The sequence below is a fragment of the Acyrthosiphon pisum genome, chromosome A2 (genome assembly GCF_005508785.2).
Source record: "Acyrthosiphon pisum isolate AL4f chromosome A2, pea_aphid_22Mar2018_4r6ur, whole genome shotgun sequence".
In the NCBI taxonomy this organism is placed as follows: domain Eukaryota; kingdom Metazoa; phylum Arthropoda; class Insecta; order Hemiptera; family Aphididae; genus Acyrthosiphon; species Acyrthosiphon pisum.
Window position 1 is genome coordinate 115,925,779 of NC_042495.1, and position 21,367 is coordinate 115,947,145.

Consider the following 21,367-nt stretch of genomic DNA (forward strand, 5'->3'; position numbering starts at 1 on the left):
GTCTACCGTGACCATAGAACAATATAGAAGCGACACTCGATCAGCTGATTGGGGTTTTGTTTCCTTATGATCTGAAGTCTGAACCTCCGAAAAACATGGAAACGTTTCCGCGCACCAACATGATGTTAGACCCAAGGTCTCCCGTTTATGTAAACGTTTTCTAGAACATAGGCGGGATACGCTACGAGGGGTCGACTTGTTTACCATTCCCTATTTCATGTATGCCACGCCCTCCTGGAGACCGTGTTCAAGGCCACAATCGCCCGATCCGGTCCATGCACGGAGTGTCGTACCCCTGCCGTGAGCGCACTACCCGACCCCGCCGGCCAGGCATGCTCCGTCTATGGCAATAATACAAAACTTGCCCTCTCTCCTTGAAGTTTCGTCAGTCCTCCACTATTTAGAATTATAGTTTCTGGCAACACTGTAATGGCCGGGTATGCAGTTCGTCGGAGCTTGCGAGGGGCCCGGCCGACGCAGAGTAGCTCAGTCACACTGGAGACTGCAAGGGTGTTCGTCGTGTTTCAGAAGGTTAATAAAAGATTATTGATTGATAGATTATAATTTGTATTAACTTAATGATTTGATGTCAGTGTTCCTTTTCTATTATTCTTATTAAGTAATATCCTACTTTTGGAAAGAACAATATGATGCAACAAGTAGCTGGTAACTATAAATTATACTTAATATTATTAAATTATAATAATTATGGATTTATGAGTATTTCGTATTTGATTTTTCACTTTTCCGTGAGATTTGTTTATTATTATGCGAGCAGTATGTTATCAGGTAGGCAGTTTACCTGCGGTAGATCGCTGACCCCCTGGTGCGTACGTAAGTGTGTGATTTAACTATGAAGTATCAAAAAATGCAATTCATTGGTCCCCCGAATTTGGTCGCATTTATCCCCGAATAACGTCGTGTAATACAGCTAGTATAATATTATATCGAATTTTTTTTCAATTATATACCATGTTAAATAAACTACTTGCATCAATGTATATAACTATATACTATACAGTTATTACGTGTACGTTTGCGCAACAGACCCACCCTCGATCAATAAAGCCACCTTGGGGTTGACGAAGCCTGCCCTCACATCCCCACGCCTCACGAACAAAGCGGAGCATGCGTAGATGCGGAATAATTGGCGATCAATAAATCCGGGCGGACGCCGCGCGCCGCGCGCCCGCGCCGTCAGCATTATTTTTTACTTTTTATAAGTTACCACGTTTTTCTTATTGCTTCACTTTAATTTTCATTATAAAATTGTTTATAAAAGTCTAATTGCAAGAGTTTTAATAATACTAGGAAAAAATAAAATTATAAAAGTTACTTATTAGTTAAGTATATAATTGTCCACCACGGGTGGACTTCCCGTCTCGTAGCGCGTTGGTACACCTATATTTTAGTTAGTAGTTATAATATATAAAATGTAGAGTGTATGACTCTTAGGCTTATATTGAATAAAAAAATACTAGACTGATTTTGATGATTCAACGATGGTTTTGACTAGTTATATTATTAGGGTCGCAAAAGAGACCCACCCTCGATCAATAAAGCCACCCTGGGGTTGACGACACCTTCCCTCGCAACCCCACACCACATTCACGAACAAAGGGGAACATGCGTAGATGCGGAATAGTTGGCGATCAATAAATCCGGGCGGACGCCGCGCGCCGCGCGCCCGCGCCGTCAGCATTATTTTTTACTTCTTATAAGTTACCACGTTTTTCTTATTGCTTCACTTTAATTTTCATTATACAATTGTTTATAAAAGTCTAATTGAACGAGTTTTAATAATACTAGGAAAAAATAAAATTATAAAAGTTACTTATTAGTTAAGTATATAATTGTCCACCACGGGTGGACTTCCCGTCTCGTAGCGCGTTGGTACACCTGTATTTTAGTTAGTAGTTATAATATATAAATGGTAGAGTGTATGACTCTTAGGATTATATTGAATAAAAAAATACTAGACTGATTTTGATGATTCAACGATGGTTTTGACTAGTTATATTATTAGGGTCGCAAAAGAGACCCACCCTCGATCAATAAAGCCACCCTGGGGTTGACGACACCTGCCCTCGCAACCCCACACCACATTCACGAACAAAGGGGAACATGCGTAGATGCGGAATAGTTTGCGATCAATAAATCCGGGCAGCTGCCGCGCGCCTGCACCGCGCCGTCTGTATTATTTCTTACTTCTTAGTTCTTATACAAGTTGCACAGTTTTTCTTGTTGCTTCACTTTATTTTTCATAATACTATTTTTTATAAAAGTATAATTGCACAAGTTTTAATAATACTAGGAAAAAATAAAATTATAAAAGTTACTTATTAGTTAAGTATATTACGCGTATAATCGCTGGTAGATTTCCCGTCTCGTAAGTACAGCTATATAGTTAGTAGTTATAATATATAAAAGGCAGAGTGTATGAATTTGATGCTTATATCAAAACAAAAAATACTAGTCTGATTTTGATAATAGATTGACTAGTTATTTTAGGGCCGCTTACTCACTAGGTATTAATGAATAATAATTTTAAAATCATAACCACATTCGTTATTTTTTTACTTGCAGCAGTTTAATGGTTCACGTAGGAAAAAAAGTTACTTATAATTACTATTCTTGGGAAAATGGGTATTTCGGTTATTACGCGAGAGAGAGTTTGATAGTAATAAATTCTGAAAATGCAGGTCATACAAATTAAGTTCCTTCTTGAATTGTGCAGTATAAGATATATGTATACTTAATTATTTACATTATTGGGGGCTGGACACATAATGTGTCGTCGGCTCCCATACCGTTATTTCGATATTACTCGATTACGGTGTCGAACAAATTCTAAAAACTGTCAAACAAATATATACAAATGACGCACAAAATATTTGGATACAAATTTTAAAGAATATCATTGTTGGGAGGGCTGAGGGCACGTAAGTGAGGTCAATGGTCATAGACTAAGATATAATGTACTGGTAATGACATGGTTGGCGGGGGTCGGGGGACGGCCACCAAAAGGTTCCTCACACTAGTGACCGAATGTTTTCAGCGCTACCGGTGATTTTATTTGACTTCACATTTTGTCACTTAGTCCGTGTTTTATACAGATGGCGTTGTAGAATCCCGGTCCCCATCGCGACCTCCCGCAATTGGTAAAACAAGCTAACGATACGCGCTCTGGTGGCATAATCCTCAACTAGCCGATTCGGGATGTATAGATATAATTTTATATTGTTTATTGGCTACTAATATTATCAAATACATTTAAATACACATAATTTAAGACAAAATGTATGCGAAAAGTAGGGAAAATAAATACGATCTCCCGACTCGAGTCCCAACTCAACGTAGGGGAGGATCCGCCTAACCATTAGTACGATAGGTCTCGACAGCGCTCCCAGTGTTAATTTGTTTTGCCAATTGTACATACGATTTTAGTCTGAGGGTGTGGTCAAGTAGAGTTGCAGTGATGCCCATTCTTTAGAACAAAACTATTTTTTTTAATTTCCACACAATAATTTTTGTGATAATATTGTATTAAATTAATAACATTGAAGTATTCAAACCATATTTATCTCAAACAGGTAGTTAAATACTTAAATTTTTTAATAAAATCAATTACAGAATTTATAGGGATACCCGGATAACTATTAACACGCTTAACAATATTACATAATATTGGTACGATATTATTGTGTCACATAAATAATTATCATGCCTTAAGCGCACATGTGTGCAGAGCTGCGGAAATCGTGTGATGCTACCTGTCGTTGAAGGTGTAAGCTACACAGTAGTACAATTTAAGTATAAGGTCTATGGTGTATATATAATTTTTTTTTAAATATTACGCCACGTTTATTATACCACATGTATTGATCGTATATAGTATACCAAACAGATATTACGTGCACGACTAAATACAAGTCCCTGCACTCTCGATCAATAACTTCACCCCTCGCGGCCGACGACATCTCCACTCATATTCCCCCACATCATCTGTACAAAGTACAAACCACAACAGACTACAGTGGGAGCATTGTTGAGATGCAGGAAATAGTCGGGGTTCAATAACCATCGGGGTACATTACTCTTTGCACATACTAGTTGCCACGTTTTGCTTCATTTTAATTTTTATTATTATAACATAATTTTTAAAAGAGTATTATCTGTAAAATGTTTATTAATTATAATAAATTCTTCGTATTTAAAATAATAATAATCAGCTTTAAAAGCTTCGATGGTTGATTTGATGCTATTTTGAATGCTGGGCCTCGCAAATCCTATAAGGACGGCTCTATTTCTATAGGTAATGTGTATAACTATAACAATATTTGTTCTTCATAAACTATGGCTCAGAATCTAGAATGGGGGATAGAAAATCAAAGCGCCAGATTGCTGCTATATGAGTATCGCCGTATAGTTTATAACTAACGATGACCGTTAGCAGTAAACTGTGCATAAATACTATTGGGAGAGACATGGGGTCCGGTGAATTATATTCCTCAAGCCTCTACTCACATACTGATAAAAGGTTATCGGGCCAGAATTCACCGGTCTCCGACATCGTAAACATCTTGTCGGGCCGCAACTCATCCACAGCCAATTAATTAATGTCAGTAAAAAAGTTAAAAAAAGTTATTTTTTATTTTTGAAACAATTGAAAACAACTATTTTAAAGAGTTTATTTTTGTGAAATTTTTGACTTTTCAACATTTTAATTTCATTAATCTCATGATTTTTTAGTTTATAGGTAAAACAGCAAAAAATCGGTTTTTGTCCGGGCGGCGGCCCCCCTCTACGGCTTATGGGTTCATCCTCACGGGACACTCAGTATAAGGTATTTTATTCATGTGATCAGTAGATAGTATACTAGTACCTAATTTAATTAGTCACGTCAGAAATTCCGTTTACACACTTGTTAATATTAATGGAATTTGAATTATTTACCTATTCATAGTTCATACTATTATATTAATATATTATAATGTGTAGCGTGTAATTAAATATTATTGTTACATTACTAATTTAATATTTGATTGATTCCAGTGCATTTATAAACACAACTTGGGTTATATCTACCAGACAAAAACGATAAACAGCGACTCTCAAAATTGAAAATTCAAACAAGACCGAGGCCACGACAAACTATAATAACTAATATTTTGTCGATATATGGAAGGAAACCATTCAATATGGGCAATATTACATTAAGTTAATTGACAGCCATTGGTTAAATGCATCTATTCAAGCACTAACTCTTCCTACGTTTGAAGAATTTTGTATGCCATTAATCATTATGATGTTCAACTACTTGCGATTTCTATTGATATGAAGTTAGTATATCCGACACTCTTATTTTAAAAATGTACACAATTAAAGTGGCAAACATCACAAAAAAATAATTAAGAGCTGGAATCACGGTCATAGCCCCCCAAAAATAAATAAATATTCAAATGGAGCCCCCCATGGATCACGGGTCTGTTTAATTTATATACGGATAGCCCCCCCCCAAGTGAAAAACTAAAATTGCGCCTATGGTCTTTTTTTTATAGATTATATCTTCAAAAAGGTACACGAAAAGTCATAAACCTTTAGTCGATAGTTTAGTCCTACTAGCATCTTATTCACCGGGGTTCCAGGGGCACTTTTTAATCCAAAAGTCTGTTTTTATGCTGTCGAACGTCTGCGGTTGATATCCAATTGCGATTAGTTTCCTGAACCTTTTGATAAATGTTCCGAATCGTCTATCATATTTTAGTGTCTGGCATATTTATTTTGTATGACTTGGTTTCTTATAGTAGGATATTTTTTTACATGATAATACACAATATACATGATAAGTAATCGAAATGATGCTTCAATTTTCAACTTCGTGTATCTTTTCCTATGGGAAAGTGAATCTAGTTGGTGCATTGAAGAGGTCAACATGTCCAGTAGTTTCCAAAAGCACCAGGAAAAACAAAAAACAAATTAAGGAAAGCGGTTTTCACCAAATCGATTTTGGTTTTGGGTGTAACTCTAAAAAAATTACCGTAAATATATGAAACTTTCACTTAGCATTTTCTATACACGATACAATTTTAAAAATATTTTTACTCGTGTTGAGCTATTTATGGGCATATGCAATTTTCAATTATTATAAGTTTTTTTAAAATAAATTTTGATGAAAAATGTTTATAATACAAGGTTCCTCGTAATTTGTTGTTAGTGGAAATTAAAAAAATTCTTCACAATAGTTTTTTATGATCGTCTGAAGTTAGAATTTTTAAAAATTCGTAAAAATCACGAAAATTTGTAAATTATATTGAGTTAGAAATACATAAAAATGTTTCTTTAAACATTTTATATATGATTCCTCATAAGTTTGTCTACCGGAAAGTCAAATAACATTTTTATGAGCGTTTGAAGTTAAAATGTTGATAACATAGGATATTCACTCGATTTTTCTTATTTTGTTATGATTCAAAAATGAATAATTGTAGATACTTGAAATTCACACCATATTTTATCATTTTCTATATTGATAAAATGTTCAAAATATTTAAACTCGTTTTGTACTGTTACGGACATTTTCAATATTTTTTTTTATTTTTTTTCGATAAATATCAATACAATTGTTTGGTCAAACAGCTTAAAAATAAAGGCTGCTAATATATTGTTACAATAGTAGTTGAAAGTAATAGAAGTATGTTTTCAACAGTTTATAAAAATGATTTACATGTTAAATATTTGCAATACTTATAGAAACCATAGACTATTTTCTTTACCCATCGCTAGTATGTATATCATAGTAACTACCTACAAGTAATCCTACAAGTAATAATATTAACTGGCTTTTTGGAAGTTTTTGAATAATTTCTTGTTACTTATCCACTCCCGTATTAGATAAAACCATTCGCTTAACCGCTTAAGTCTTAAAGTAATCACTAATTCTTATACTTTATAAGCCGAGTACTAAAATATTATCGTTTCCCGCCCCTACGGCCAATAATGTTTTGGATTTATTTACAACACTGAAATTTAGTAAGCACATTAATACATTATAATCTAGTAAAGTAGTATACTATTATTACTTTATTAGATACTTATGGTTATGCTGATTACTTGGACTGATATTAGTTTCTGAATATTCTAAAAGAATTATTTGAGCACTGGTATTTGGTGGGATAGGGGGAATTAGTGAATTTCAATATTTCATGTCCAACCTAAATTAAAACTAGCGGGAGATAACTTGGGTTTGGGTGGAAGACTAATTTATGTTTTAGTACCCTGAACGTACTAATATAATTGAGCAGTACTAGAACTTGGTAGTATAACGAAAATTAGTACTTTCCATGCTCCCTCTAACATTAAGTATTCTACAAATTAATAAATTGTACTTTAATATTATTGTATTGTTTTTAGGGCGTAAAAAAGTATTCGAAAGAAAAAAATGAAATCGCTTTCGCCAACGAACCAAGATATGATTATATAACCTGTGTTATTGACATCAACAGTTCCTGTGGACCTTATATATTAACATTTTAAAATGGTAATAGACTCACTTATTGTTAATTGATTTAAAGTAGATGAATATGATTTAAAAAATTGTAAGTTAGTTCAAAGTGTACTTAATTTTTACACTTTTACCTATTAGGGCTCAAATTATTATGAAATCTCAATCATATATAATCATAAATTAAACGCTTTTCTCCACAAAACAGGTAACAGGGAAAACGCTGAAATTGTTTTCAGACATGAAACACAAAACCGATAATATTTAAGCCCTTTTTTCACTTTCTGATTTTTTAAGCAAAAATATAATTTCCTAAACAATTGATTTTTTTTTTTTATAAATTAAATGCACAGAATAATGATTACACACTAGTTTTATTAAATATTCTAAATAATATGTAAATGATTAGGTAGGACTATTCCATTTTATTTGTTAAGCTACATATTATATATTATAATATCTCATTTATTCAACTACATAATTCAATAGTTATTGTTATTCATACACTTAAATAAAAAAAATCGAATACACAGTGATATGTATTAGGCGTTAAAAATAAAATTACTGTCAAACTTGGTTAACTCGAACTTTCTAAACTCAAAATTGTAGATACGTCTAACTTTTTCCCTGACCCCTAAAATTTTCAATTTAAGCAATGCAAAAAAATCGTGTAGGTATAACTCGAATAATTTCGTGAATAACTTGAATAGTTTCAATTTTGTTTATACATTTATAAGACAGATATACGGGTTTACTAGTAACACAGAATAACCAGAAGACTCACTTAATGAGAACTCGAAGATTAATCGAATAAGATTTAATATTAGAAAAACACAATTTGAAGGCAAGAAGTGGATTGCTCGATGATTTTAACAAAGAAATGGCATTTGGGTTAAAACCGTAATTGGTGAAAGTGGCGATGTATATGATCAAGTGGCTGATGATTGGATAGTAAAATTGCAACAAATGATAAGAGAAAAAATCCCAAAGACATTTTTAATACATACGAAACAGATTTATTTTACAAAGGTGTATCCTGGACAAAATAGTAGCTTTTGAAGGAATACGGTGAGATGGTGGTAAACAAATTCAAGAGCGTATAACGCTGTTATTAGGAGCTAACATGGACGATTTAATATAAAATCTAAACCAGTAGAAAATCATGAATGAATTCCGAAAATGACTTGGTATTGCTCGTGGTGGAAGTAACAAGTAGGTACTGACTTAAGTGACGATGGCTTACGGCGACGATTGGACTGACTCCATCCGACAGCTGCTTGGCATTACTCATGGTGGAGTTAACACGTACTGGCTTCGGCGATGGTGGCTCACGGCGGCGATTGAACTGACTCCATCCGACTGCGGCTTGGTATTGCTAGCCATGGAGGTAACACGTACTGGCTACGGCGATGGCAGCGATGGCGACGATGGCTACGGCGGTGACATGGTTCACGGCATATTCACTCGAAGTCGAAAAATACTTTATGCGAGGGATGAGAGAGTGTCCACGGACTCTATTTAGTAACAGTTAATGAAGACCGTTATTAATTTGTATATATGTAAATGGAATCAATGGATTTTTTTTGTTTTTTTCCCGTTAAGTAATAACGTCCATAACTTATTTAGTTAGTTCACTGATGGTAGCACCAGCTGTGTCTACAAGCAGTGTTCCTTCTTCACCCTCAATTGTACATTGTATATTGTATTGACTCACTGGACTGTTCGTGATCTGTATTTGATTTATTGAATTTAAATTGTCGTTGTGTTAGTATTTTCATCGTTGTGTGTTATTTTTGCGGTTAATTGATTTATAGGTACGTTCTCCTTGTGATTGTTGGTTATTTTGATTGTTACAATTGGTGTTTCGAGTTCGCTGATTGTTGTGTGATCGTTTATTGTAGCAACGATTATTCTAGGGAGGTTGATTATTCCAATTATTCCTTCTTGAATTTTGTTTAGGCTTTTGGTTAGTACAAATTAATTTATTATGATATATAGTAGTGTTTTCGTTTAATGTAGAAACATCTAGTATGCTTTTCAATCCTCACAAATTATCACCGCACGTCTCATTTAAACAAACTACCCCCATTTAAACCAAGATTTGAAAAAAATCTATTTCCCTGCAATATTTAGAATCTGAATTCAAGACCTACTGGCACACTTCAACTTCCTCTAAATCACCGTCACTAACTGCCAGATGTGACCAACCAACCCCGATTAGCATCAATGGTACCGTACTATAATACCTATACTTCTTTTAATCCATACTATATTTTGACCACAAAGACACCTAAAGAAACTGCCTACATGATTTTAAACATTTTCTATTTTCACTAAAACTTTAAGTGTTTTGATAAAATCACTAGCGGATTATTTGGATATAATAAACTTTGATTATTTGTATTATTTAAAGTTACTTATCTCAATTCAATTTAAATCGCAGTTACCAGATTACTTCAATACACTTGCATTTATTAAACCGAAAACTTAATATAGTTATATCTATCTTTTCATTTAATTCGTAGTACCATTTTTAATAGTTTGAGAAACGTATATTAAATCAGTACGTATATAATCGGATTACTCATAGCTAACAATTTTCTCCCAGCCACCGTTGTAGCATGAACAGTTTTTCGATTTTCAAAATAGTTTCATAGAACATTCGCAACTGAATGTTGTTTAGTAGGTCCAATGGATACTTGCATAGCTACAATTCACGCAAATAGCTCAAAATAATGGTCATAACATTATAAGATCAAACGCTTACGAATCAATTATCATTTTAATTATTACAAATCATTACAAATTAGACCTTAGCCAAATAAAAATATTATATTTTTTCACAGGTGAAAATTGATCTGTTATTACTTATTAGTTAGGTATTACGTATATTTTTGTGTTGGAAATCAAAGATAATATAATTAGTCTAAGCGTAATTTTTAACGATTTTGGTCTTTAGTATGTTAGAAAATATTATTGTATATTGTTAATCCAATGATTTTTATAAACATATTCACACAAACAGTGACAAACCGACGTTTGATTATAGCATTTACGAGTCATTTATACTGCCCCCTTTCTGAGGATAGTAAATATAAAGTTATTACTTTCTTTTCTTAAATTTATAAATTATATTATAACCATGGTATAAATTGTCTACAATTTGTCTTAGAATATCTTAATTATCTGTTTTCCAAGGAACCGTCAGACGCGGTGAACTTTGTACTCTGCGATTATTAGACCACTACCACCTTGTCGCGCGACAAACCTTCAAATACTGATGATAAAACCATATAGCCAATTACAATATTAATTAGCAGATTGTAGCCAAAAACAACAAGACTTCAATGTATCTAATTAAAAGACCCCTTCCTACATCACAAAACACACCAACAATACCACCTAAAGAACCACCAAAAAAGCTATATGCCACTCCTAATCGCTACGGCGTTTTCGCCGACACTGAAGACGATATCGGGGATCAATCTGAGACTAACAGTCAAAAGTTCTCTGATACCACTACAAATATGGCAACGAATGTCTCATTGCCACCATCTATTTTCATTAAGGACGTGCTAAACTACTCAAAACTACTCTCTGAATTACGGAACTAATCCGCCTTAACAACTCCATATGTAATTCAACGTGCCAACTATAAAGGCTGCACCATATACAAAAAGCTCCAAAATCGCCGCCGTCAGCCATCCAGTTCAACTAATTTCAACCAGAAACACTAACAAAAGCAGACTCCTCGACACCAAACATCAGCAAACCGCTCACGTTTGTTAGCTTCGTTATATGTTAATTTTATATTATGTTTTTCTAATATATTATTGATATACTTAATATTTTGATGACTTAGCAATTAGCCTTTTATGCCATAATCTTAATGTTCCAAGATAATAATATTTGATTGTGGTTCTTCTATACTTGGTGTGATGACTTTGAACTTTAATTTAAATAGTTTTCCTTGTCTATCATCTGTACAGACTGTTTATCCATTTCTTGAATAGCGTATTTATTTTTGTCTGATGATAGTTTTAGGCCGTTATCTAATGCTGTACAACACTAAAATAAATTATACTTTAATTGCGGCACATCATATAGCACGTCAAATAAATAATTATTATTCCAATTATTGTTTGTAAATGTTAATATTTTGATTTTAATGACCATTATTTTGAGCTATATCCGTGAATTGTAGCTATGCAGGTATCCATTGGACCTACTAAACAATATTCAGTTGCGAATGTTCTATGAAATTAGTTTGAAAATCGAAAGACTTTTCATGCTACAACGGCGGCTGGGAGAAAGTTGTTAGCTACGAGTAGTCCGGTTATATGTGAACCAATTTAAGATACGGTTTCTCACACTATTAAAAATGGTACTACGAATTAAATGAAAAGATAAATATAACCATATTAAGTTTTCGGTTTAATAAATGCAAGTGTATTGATCTAATCTGGTAACTGCGATTTAAATTGAATTGAGATAAGTAACTTTAAATAATACAAATAATCAAAGTTTATTATATCCAAATAGTCCGCTAGTGATTTTATCAAAACACTTAAAGTTTTAGTGAAAATAGAAAATGTTTAAAATCATGTAGGCAGTTTCTTTAGGTGTCTATGTGATCATAATATATATAATACGAAAACACTACTATATATAATAATATAATTAATTTGTACCTTTACTCTACTGTATTATCAGTTTATAATTGATTGTAATTATTCCGTGAGTTTCAAGAGTTTTGTATCGGTACTCTGTGTTGTAGTAAGGGAAGATTCAATTTTGTCCTGGACACATTTGTCGTTACATAAAACAGTATGGTCCATTCTTAACCATTGAGGATGTTAGTGTAATGTTGAACAAATTAGTTATGTGAAAAAAAAAAAAAAAAAACATTAAACGTAAATTAAAAGCATTGAAAGGAAGTGAAGCAGATATTCAATCTTATATATCATAAACATTTAAATCAATAATCAAACATCGGAACAAATTACATAACAGATCGTCAACACCACAAACCGCTGAAGCCGATAATGATGGAATTTCTAACGTGATAGAAGATGAAAGACATACGAATGAAGCTTTTGATATCCTAATTGGAAGCTTTAGTAAATTAGGAGAAGAGGAAAAAGATAAGATATATATAGGTAATATTCCTATTACCTATACCCTAAAAAAATATTCTAATGACATTTTTAAATTTGGTCGAGAAGTAGAAAAGAAATTTAAAAACAATTCTGGCGGTGGCTGTGACTGTATGTGTTTGAACTGTCTATTTTATACTACTTGTTAGTACATAACCTGATATCAGATGGTCGTGAAATTGATATTTATTTAAATTTGATAATATAAAAAATAATATTAAAAAATAAAATAAATAGTTACTAGGTATTTGAATATTATAATAAATATTGTACTGTTTTAAATGAAATAAAACATTTTTTTTGGATAACTTAAACTTTTTCACCGGTTTTTTGCATTGAGTTAACCAAGTCCGACTGTTTACTATTCCATCACAGTTACTGACCTGTACTAAATTATATTGCTCTCAATAAAATTAAGTAACGTTATATACTTGTTTGCGCCCAGTACCTACTATTTATAATCAATTTATTTGGCAACAACGTGGGGAAACTTAATATCTATATCTGTTGTGAGAGATGAGGCACAGTGACTACATACATAAAAACTTATCTTAACAAATATTTATGTATAAAATATATAATAGTCCTGTCGGAAAATGGTTACAATATTATTTTGGTCTTCCGTATTTACATCCACTACACTACGCTATAAGTATCATATTGCTTTTTAAAACTAATATCGGAAATTCCAGCAGAAAACAAATAATAATATTCAGTTGAATATTTAACAAGTGAAGATAATGTATTTCCACCTGAATTATATGGTCTAAATGATTCAATAATCAAACATGAACAACAAACGCATGTGAATCATTTCATAAGTATTTTAATTCGTATTATTTTAACGCTCATAGATCATACATGCAATTTGTGGATGTTTTAATACAATTTGAAACAAATACTTAAATCGTATTTAAATAATTCTTTCTAAAACCACAATAAAATAAACACAAAATAAATCAGTGGTAATAAAACATCAGGACATTAAAAAGTTAAGAATTACATATACATCACCAATTAACTTTATTGAAATAAGTAGTAGCAAAGTTAAAGTAACAAAAAGAATATGAATGAGTGTACACACACTGGGAGGGGGGTGGGGGGTATGGGATAGTAGATCCCTATAGATATTCTGAATATGAAGAAAAGAATATTACAATACCTATTTATATATAGGTAGGTATAAAATAGTGAGACGGTAACGACAAAAATCAAATGTTTAACCTGACCAGATGAATGACGTAACAGAACAGTGAAACCTGATTTTTAACCACACCAGGATAATATATTTTATCCTGTCAGTTCGAAGTCTGAAAAAAGTGGGACGAGAAGTTTGATGTTGCCAAGTTTAATAATTTATAATGTTACTGGGCACAAACAAAAATGTTTATGTTATTTAATTTTATTAAGAGTAATCGTTATCGAGTTATCATATCACTTTTGCAATTATATGGTTCTAGGAGGTTAAAAAAAACATATTCGACGGTAAAAAAGTCGATAGGTACTTACCTACCTTTATAAAGTTAAAACAAAATAAAAAATGAAGTGGATATTTAAATATACAAAATAAGCTTTGATATAATAATAGTTTAAATTCTGGAAAAAAACCCCCATACTAAAGCGTAAATTGCATTTAGGTAGTTGATTAAAATATGTATTGTGTATTCTACATCTGTAATTAAAACCGTTCTTAGAGTTTATAAATAAGAATATTTTATATTTATAAAGTAAAATAATATAATACCGTTCTACTTTTAAATGTATGGTATGTGCAATTTACATAGATAATATTATATAAAGAATAGGACGTAGGTACCTATGTGAATCACACATTGGGCAGCCAGCCAGAAGAACCCATATATACCATATTTCAGGTTAAAACCATTGTAGTGGTATTAAAATTAAAATATCTTATAAAAAAAAAAATTTGACCAATAATATTCTATTATTACCATAATAACCCAATAGCATGCAACACTGCAACAGCAATCGTCAGTTAACCAAGTCATACCATACAGTTACCATTATGTTTACCTTGGGGCACTTTCGGTATATGGGTTGAAGTCAAAATATGACCTGTCCATTGTGTACCTATTTTCTATAGATATGTCGTATGTGTAACCATTGACAAAATATTTTATAAGGTAATAAAACTCCCCAACTGTAATAAAACCTGCTAAATAACCCAGGCTAATTACCTCAGATGTCGAAGTTTTAACTTAATAAAGGAAAAAAATATAGTGCAAAAAAAGTTATTTTACATGTTTTATTAGAGGTTTTGCTTGCTTCTATTCGTATCTATGGATTATTAATTTTGCTTTTACAATGAAGTATAGAACATACAATTTTTTTTACATGCATTCTTTTAAAAATGTTTTAGTAAAAATTGCTTTATTCAATTCTTTCGTATAGAAACTTGGTATCTGCCATTAAACTATATAAAAAGTTTTTTAGTTGATAATATGGTATTGGACTAGTTTTTAAAATTTTAGAAGTAGTAAAAGCTATCGTTCTTCTGTTAACCGTCGTCAAATTCGATGTGCATCTTTTACTAATTGTTTTTGTACTTATATATTATAACTTAATCATTAATTTAATTTTTTTTGTCTTTATTTGATTTGACGTATTAAATTGTATTTTAATCGGCTCAGTCTAAGCTATATGTGGTATATATATTGTATTATTATAATTATAATTTATAATTTAGTATACATGTTGATTATTTACTAATTCAAAGAACTTTATGCTGTAAAATATTTTTTAATATTTTTATATTACGTTAAACTATTCTACCATTATAATACGCTGTATGTTGAATAACTATTTATGTTATAATACGCGTAATTACAGCTACTTATTTATAAGACTTTAAAATTCATTATAGTACCTAAGAAATATTGGCATTATCTGCTTGAAACAATTTTAGCTAAATAATTTTCAATATATTTAATTATGTATACCTAACTGAGAAGTTTAAATCAACATTATTTGTAAATTATTAATAAAATATATTGGATTGCAATTATGCTGTTGTAATTATGTATAATTTACTATGTACCTAGTTTAAATCAATAATAATTAATGTTCGTATAATGTAAGTATGTATATTGTTTGTACTCGTATATAAATATCTTAATTTATTTTATACTATAAAACCTTTGAGTTTGGGATATTAAAAACAAATAAAATAAGTATTAAATATGTTTAGTGCATTATTTTACTGCTGTAAATACTGTTGTAATTCATTGCAATCAAAATCTATTTAAACCCATATTTTTTAGAGTTTGCTCGCATGTCTATTAAGTATTATATTTACAAATGTTACAATATAGGTAGGTACCTACTAATAAAAAAACTTAACTATTTTTTTATAATTATATATTTTTACCATGAATACTTTGAAGCATTGTAACAAGAAATGTAAGTATTGGGACTTTGGGAGAGTGGTCTACTGATATTGGGCCACTGACTTATATTTTTGCATTGATAAGACATCCTGATAACTCGGTCAAATATTTTTATAAGTGACATGCACACTTTTTTCATAGTTATTAGATGTTTACTTATTATAAACTATACAGATTATAATGCCATAGTATACAAATCAAATCATTTAACTTGCCTCCACAAAATATTCTAAAGAGGTTTCAATCATATTATTATTAATAATGATGGAGGGAAATGCTGTTGCATCTTACCTCGTATACTCATCCTGCCTCTGCCCCATGTTCCCCTATCTACTAAAAATTAACTGGAACTGGTACTGAAACTATCTGGAACTGATATCTTTATTTTTTTTCATCAAGAAACCGGAACAGTTATTTTATTATTGGAGAACCCGTACTGGAACCGATACCGATACATTCAAAAAGTTCCGGTCCCTAGTACAACATTATTAATGTTTAAAAAAAAAAGAACGCCTAAAAACTAAAATGGAGAAAAAACCGCCAAAGAAATGGTTTCTTGGAAATTACTAAACGCGTTTTTACCGTTTCGTCGAGCCGATCGCTCGACGACAGCCATCGCATGCAATAATATATAATTATAATATGATATTATTATTATTTATTTATATAACGGGCACAAGGCCCAAAGGTAATATATTATATTATTATACTATGAATATTGAATAAATTATTATGTTCACGTGGCTAAAAAAAATTACACGCACCTACCCACTCGTTCACAATCAATATCATAAGATATGCCACGTGTGCTCAATATATAGGTGCCTCGTACCTAGGCACCTATGTAGCTATAATATATTACATCTAATATTATAGACAATTTTAAAAAATTTTAATGAGCGGTATTTATTATTATGATTTATATAGTGTGTTTCAACAATAGCATATGTTCGCCATCCTCATTTAAATTTAATAATGCATAATATATTAAAATTAGCATTTTTATAATTTCTAAGTATAATATTCTATACATATAGGAAGGCACTTACTACAATATCTTCTAAAATTATACTATATTTTTAATTACTTAGATTTATTTTTTCTATTTAAGGAATGTATTGTATCGATAAATAACTTGATTTTCAAATGACAACCATAATTTTTTTTACTGTAGATTATTTAGCAGCTGATTTGTTTTAGACATTTTTTATGTATCTATTAAAAAATTTTAACGAGTAGTTTTCGAGTTATTACTCTTGTCCTTGTCTTATTAAACATTATGTATTTCTGCATTTAATAACATAATAGCCCATGAAGACTTTGGTTAAATTTGTCTTGAGTAACCTATGTAGTATAATTTAATAGTATCTAATAATTAAATTAAATATATTAATGTTTTATATTTTTGTAAGCAATTTAAGGATCAAAATCTTTAGAAGCCAGTAGTTAGGTGCGTACCTACTTATAAACATTTATATAATACACACCTCACTACTCAGAAACTATACTCGTTCAAATTTTGATTTATCTACGACAAAATTAAAAAAAATATATCTACTTAACAGTTAACAGTTTACAGTAACAAATGGAGGTTCTCATTTAAAGAATCAAATATTGTATTGCCAAAAAACATTCCCGATATATACTGTATAAAAAATCTAAATATTTAAAACATGACCTTTGGGTACACGTGAAAAATCCAAAAATCAGAATTTGAATAAATACAATATTATAAACGAAAAAAGAGGGTTGGAATGCCTGGTTAATCACCCTGTATACTAAAGTCTAGCACATACTGTTGTGCATATTATCCGAAACTTAAATATTATGGCGTAGGTACGTAATATTATAATATGTATTATATTAGGTACTTTGATGTACTTTTTACTGTCGGCAGCGACCCGTCCGAAATATGCAAATGACGTTCGCGTACCTACTTACTAGTTACTATACTATAAATTATGATTATAATTTATATTTTATATAGGAAGTATACGCATGCAAAATGTATACGGTAAGAAGAACTATGAAGGACGAATATCTATGACGTGGACGTATATAATATGCGCGAGAATGAAAAAAATTAAACGACGATAGCAGTGGCGGTGCAACTCATGATTAATTGGAAAATACGGAGAATCGGTTTCCTGGTCAAAATAAAGTGTTGGTTCCCGAAAAAAATTACTTATCATATAATATAAGTATTTGTTCGAATTGGTTCCCGTTTAGGTATTATTATTATCTCTGAGCGATTTTTCACCAAAAAAGTATATATAATTTTCTTCCACATCCGATAATATTACTAAATATTATTATATTTTATGATATTATTCTGATTAAAGTAATGTACTATAAAACTAGCTGACCCGTGCACTCTGGTCCCTTTTAAAAATGCCCACTACATATGTATATATATATGATTCAAACTCGTTTCAATTCGTTATTTAATACTCGGTGTGATTATGGTGTTCGAAGATGTTCATCGGTTATCTTGACTCTCAAAATACTTGTGTGAGCACAGCTACTTTACTATAAATTGCAGTGAATATTGAAAAATGCTTTCATCGATCAGTCGACAGTCAGTGAGTCAGTCAGGACACGTTCGACTATATATATTTATATTATTAATCATTATAATATTTATGGCCATCCCGCCCGACGTTGCCCTTGAGACTCGCTTGTGATTATGGAAGTAGTATAGCAGTATACCAGTGGTGAATTGCAGACCTCGTCCAATCTACATACAAACATTAATTTATATATAATATATATTGACAAAAAATAATAATATAAATCAACAAATATGCCCGATTAACCAATAGCAACCAATATAATACGCTGTTGCGCCACTGATATATTTTTACATCCAGATTCCTTACTTTTCCAGTGGATTTTCCTAAAATGTTTTTCTTTCGTAAAAACCTTCTGCTAGCAATTTTGAACTTCTTAAAAAAAAATTTGAGCCAAATCGGACCAGCTGTTCTCTATTGATGAGGTTACGTACATTTCCACGCTCCATTTTTAAATATATAATATAGATTATCTAAATAATTCATATATTATATAAAAATGAATTTGTGTGTGTGTGTGTCCTTTATGCATTCCTAAACCGTTCATCCGGTTGCGATGAAATTTGGTACAGAGATAGATTAGACCTCTGGGCTCTAGGAAGAATATAGGTTAATTTTAAAAGTGTAAATTTGAGGTCCAACAAGTGGAGGTGCTCAAACAGGGATTTTGAGATTTACAACGGAAATGTTTGTAAATGATTGCTATTGATTTTAATAATTATTTTTAGGCGATACCCGTGTTGGCGCAGTGGCACTATTATATGTATTTTCGTATAGAATCAGGTTCGAACCACGGTTTCGGTGGACCAATTTTTGCGTTATTTTTTTTTTATTCTTCTTCTTTATCTATACATACGAATGTTTGGTTTTATTTTTATTCATCGGATTTTAATACCGTTAGGTCAGAATTTCGTATTAATTGATTGTATTAATCCGTCGTAGATTGAATTAAGTAAAAACGACAAACTTGGTATAAATTTGATACTTTAGAGTAAAATTATACACTTACGTACAAACCACACGTGGTCCGCGATCTACCGCAGGTAGATAGCCTACCCGATACAGATAATATGTTGCTGCGAATCTCACGGACAATGCCGATCGGGATGGCTATAGGTACATTAAAATATAATATCATTTATACACTCAAAAAGACATTGATTCCACAGCGCGTGTTACACCCAAAAGGAGTTGAACAATCATAATATTTTCCGGGCAACACCGGGTAATTCAGTTAGTGTACAAATATATGTAATAATTAATTTTGCATTATCTATAGATTTTAATTTTCGGAGTAGAGAAGCCAAACTTTGCTTCGACTCCCTGCTGCGTGTTCGACTTTAATGCGCATCACTGCATTTTGGCAATAATGCGAGTATAATTAATGTAGTAATTTTTAAAATGTTTACAAGCTTGTGATGACAATTTTTTTTTGTCATAATTATAATTGATGTAAGAACGTACCAAAAAACAATACCTGTACCCGAGTAAAATAATTTCAGATCTCACTAAAAATTAATTATATCAAACCGAAATAATATAAATAATTAAAAATTGTCGTGCATTTAAAGTTAAGAAATTAATATTATTATTTTCAAAACGATCGAAATGTTACCAGATAGATTTTAAGTAGGTGCCTATATATAATATACTATAATTGACGAAATTTAAGATTTAAGTATGTAGAAACTAGAAAGCAAAAAGCAGTACTGCATTGTTATCCTATGCAGCCTGCCTGACGACGTTACAGTTCACAGCTGAAATACATAATAAAGGTAATTATCTACAGCGTAATACGTTATACGCGGGTATAATTTGAAACATTATATACACTCATTTTATCGATGTATAATGTATATACGTTTTTGGAAATATTTTTTCTTTGTTTGAAGTTTTTTTTATGATTATAAATATTTAAGTTTTTACTTTTTTAAAGACAATATATTTTAATTTCATCATCAATGTCAACGAAAAATGTTCACGAAAATCGTTAAAATTGCAAAAATGCTCAAATTATTTTGTAGTTATGAAATCATAAAATATTTTCTTTCTATATCTAAGATTTTAACTTTTAAAGTATATCATTTTATTTTATACACATTACAGACAATGACATTTTCAAATTAAATGTTTTCACTGCCTACTGTATGCTTACTTATAGACTATATTAATATCAATATTATAATAGTATAAAACAATATCATTAAATATATATTTAGTAAATAGCAACATATAGGCTTATAGACAGTTTTCGCTCAGAATCGTTTTTCGTATACACTGATTTTAATACATTATAATTATTATATCATTGAATTCAAATTCAACACATACATTACAGTGTCAAACACGAGTGACACTACCCCTGCTTCTGTATAGCAGAGTGGTACCCATTTACCCACGCCTTTTATACATTGAAATTCTCGGAAAATTATTCCGCTTAAGAATATGAAATTAAAAATATACGATGTTGTACAAGAAATAGAAAGACTTTAAAAACAAAATGAAAACGATAAAAATTAGTAATAATAGTATAATTGTTTTTCAACAAGTATTTTTTGTTACGACTTTCTTCTGATATCATAAAAAAAAAAGATAATTTAAAAAAAGATAATTATTAAAATATTAAAATTAATAATGATGACTATAATTTATTATTCTTTACCTATACCTTATAATTTTATTTATTAATCTGTATGAAAAATTCCATTTACAATAAGGATTAAGGATAAT

General features: G+C 31.0%; 1 long non-coding RNA gene across 1 annotated transcript; it reads left to right on the forward strand.

The window, feature by feature from the left end:
• Positions 1-504: 504 nt before the first annotated feature.
• LOC115034310 lies at positions 505-5,479 on the forward strand. The gene is made up of 3 exons (XR_003839673.1): positions 505-666; positions 4,753-4,846; positions 5,056-5,479. It is a non-coding gene; the product is annotated as an uncharacterized LOC115034310 (long non-coding RNA).
• The last annotated feature ends 15,888 nt before the right edge of the window (positions 5,480-21,367 follow it).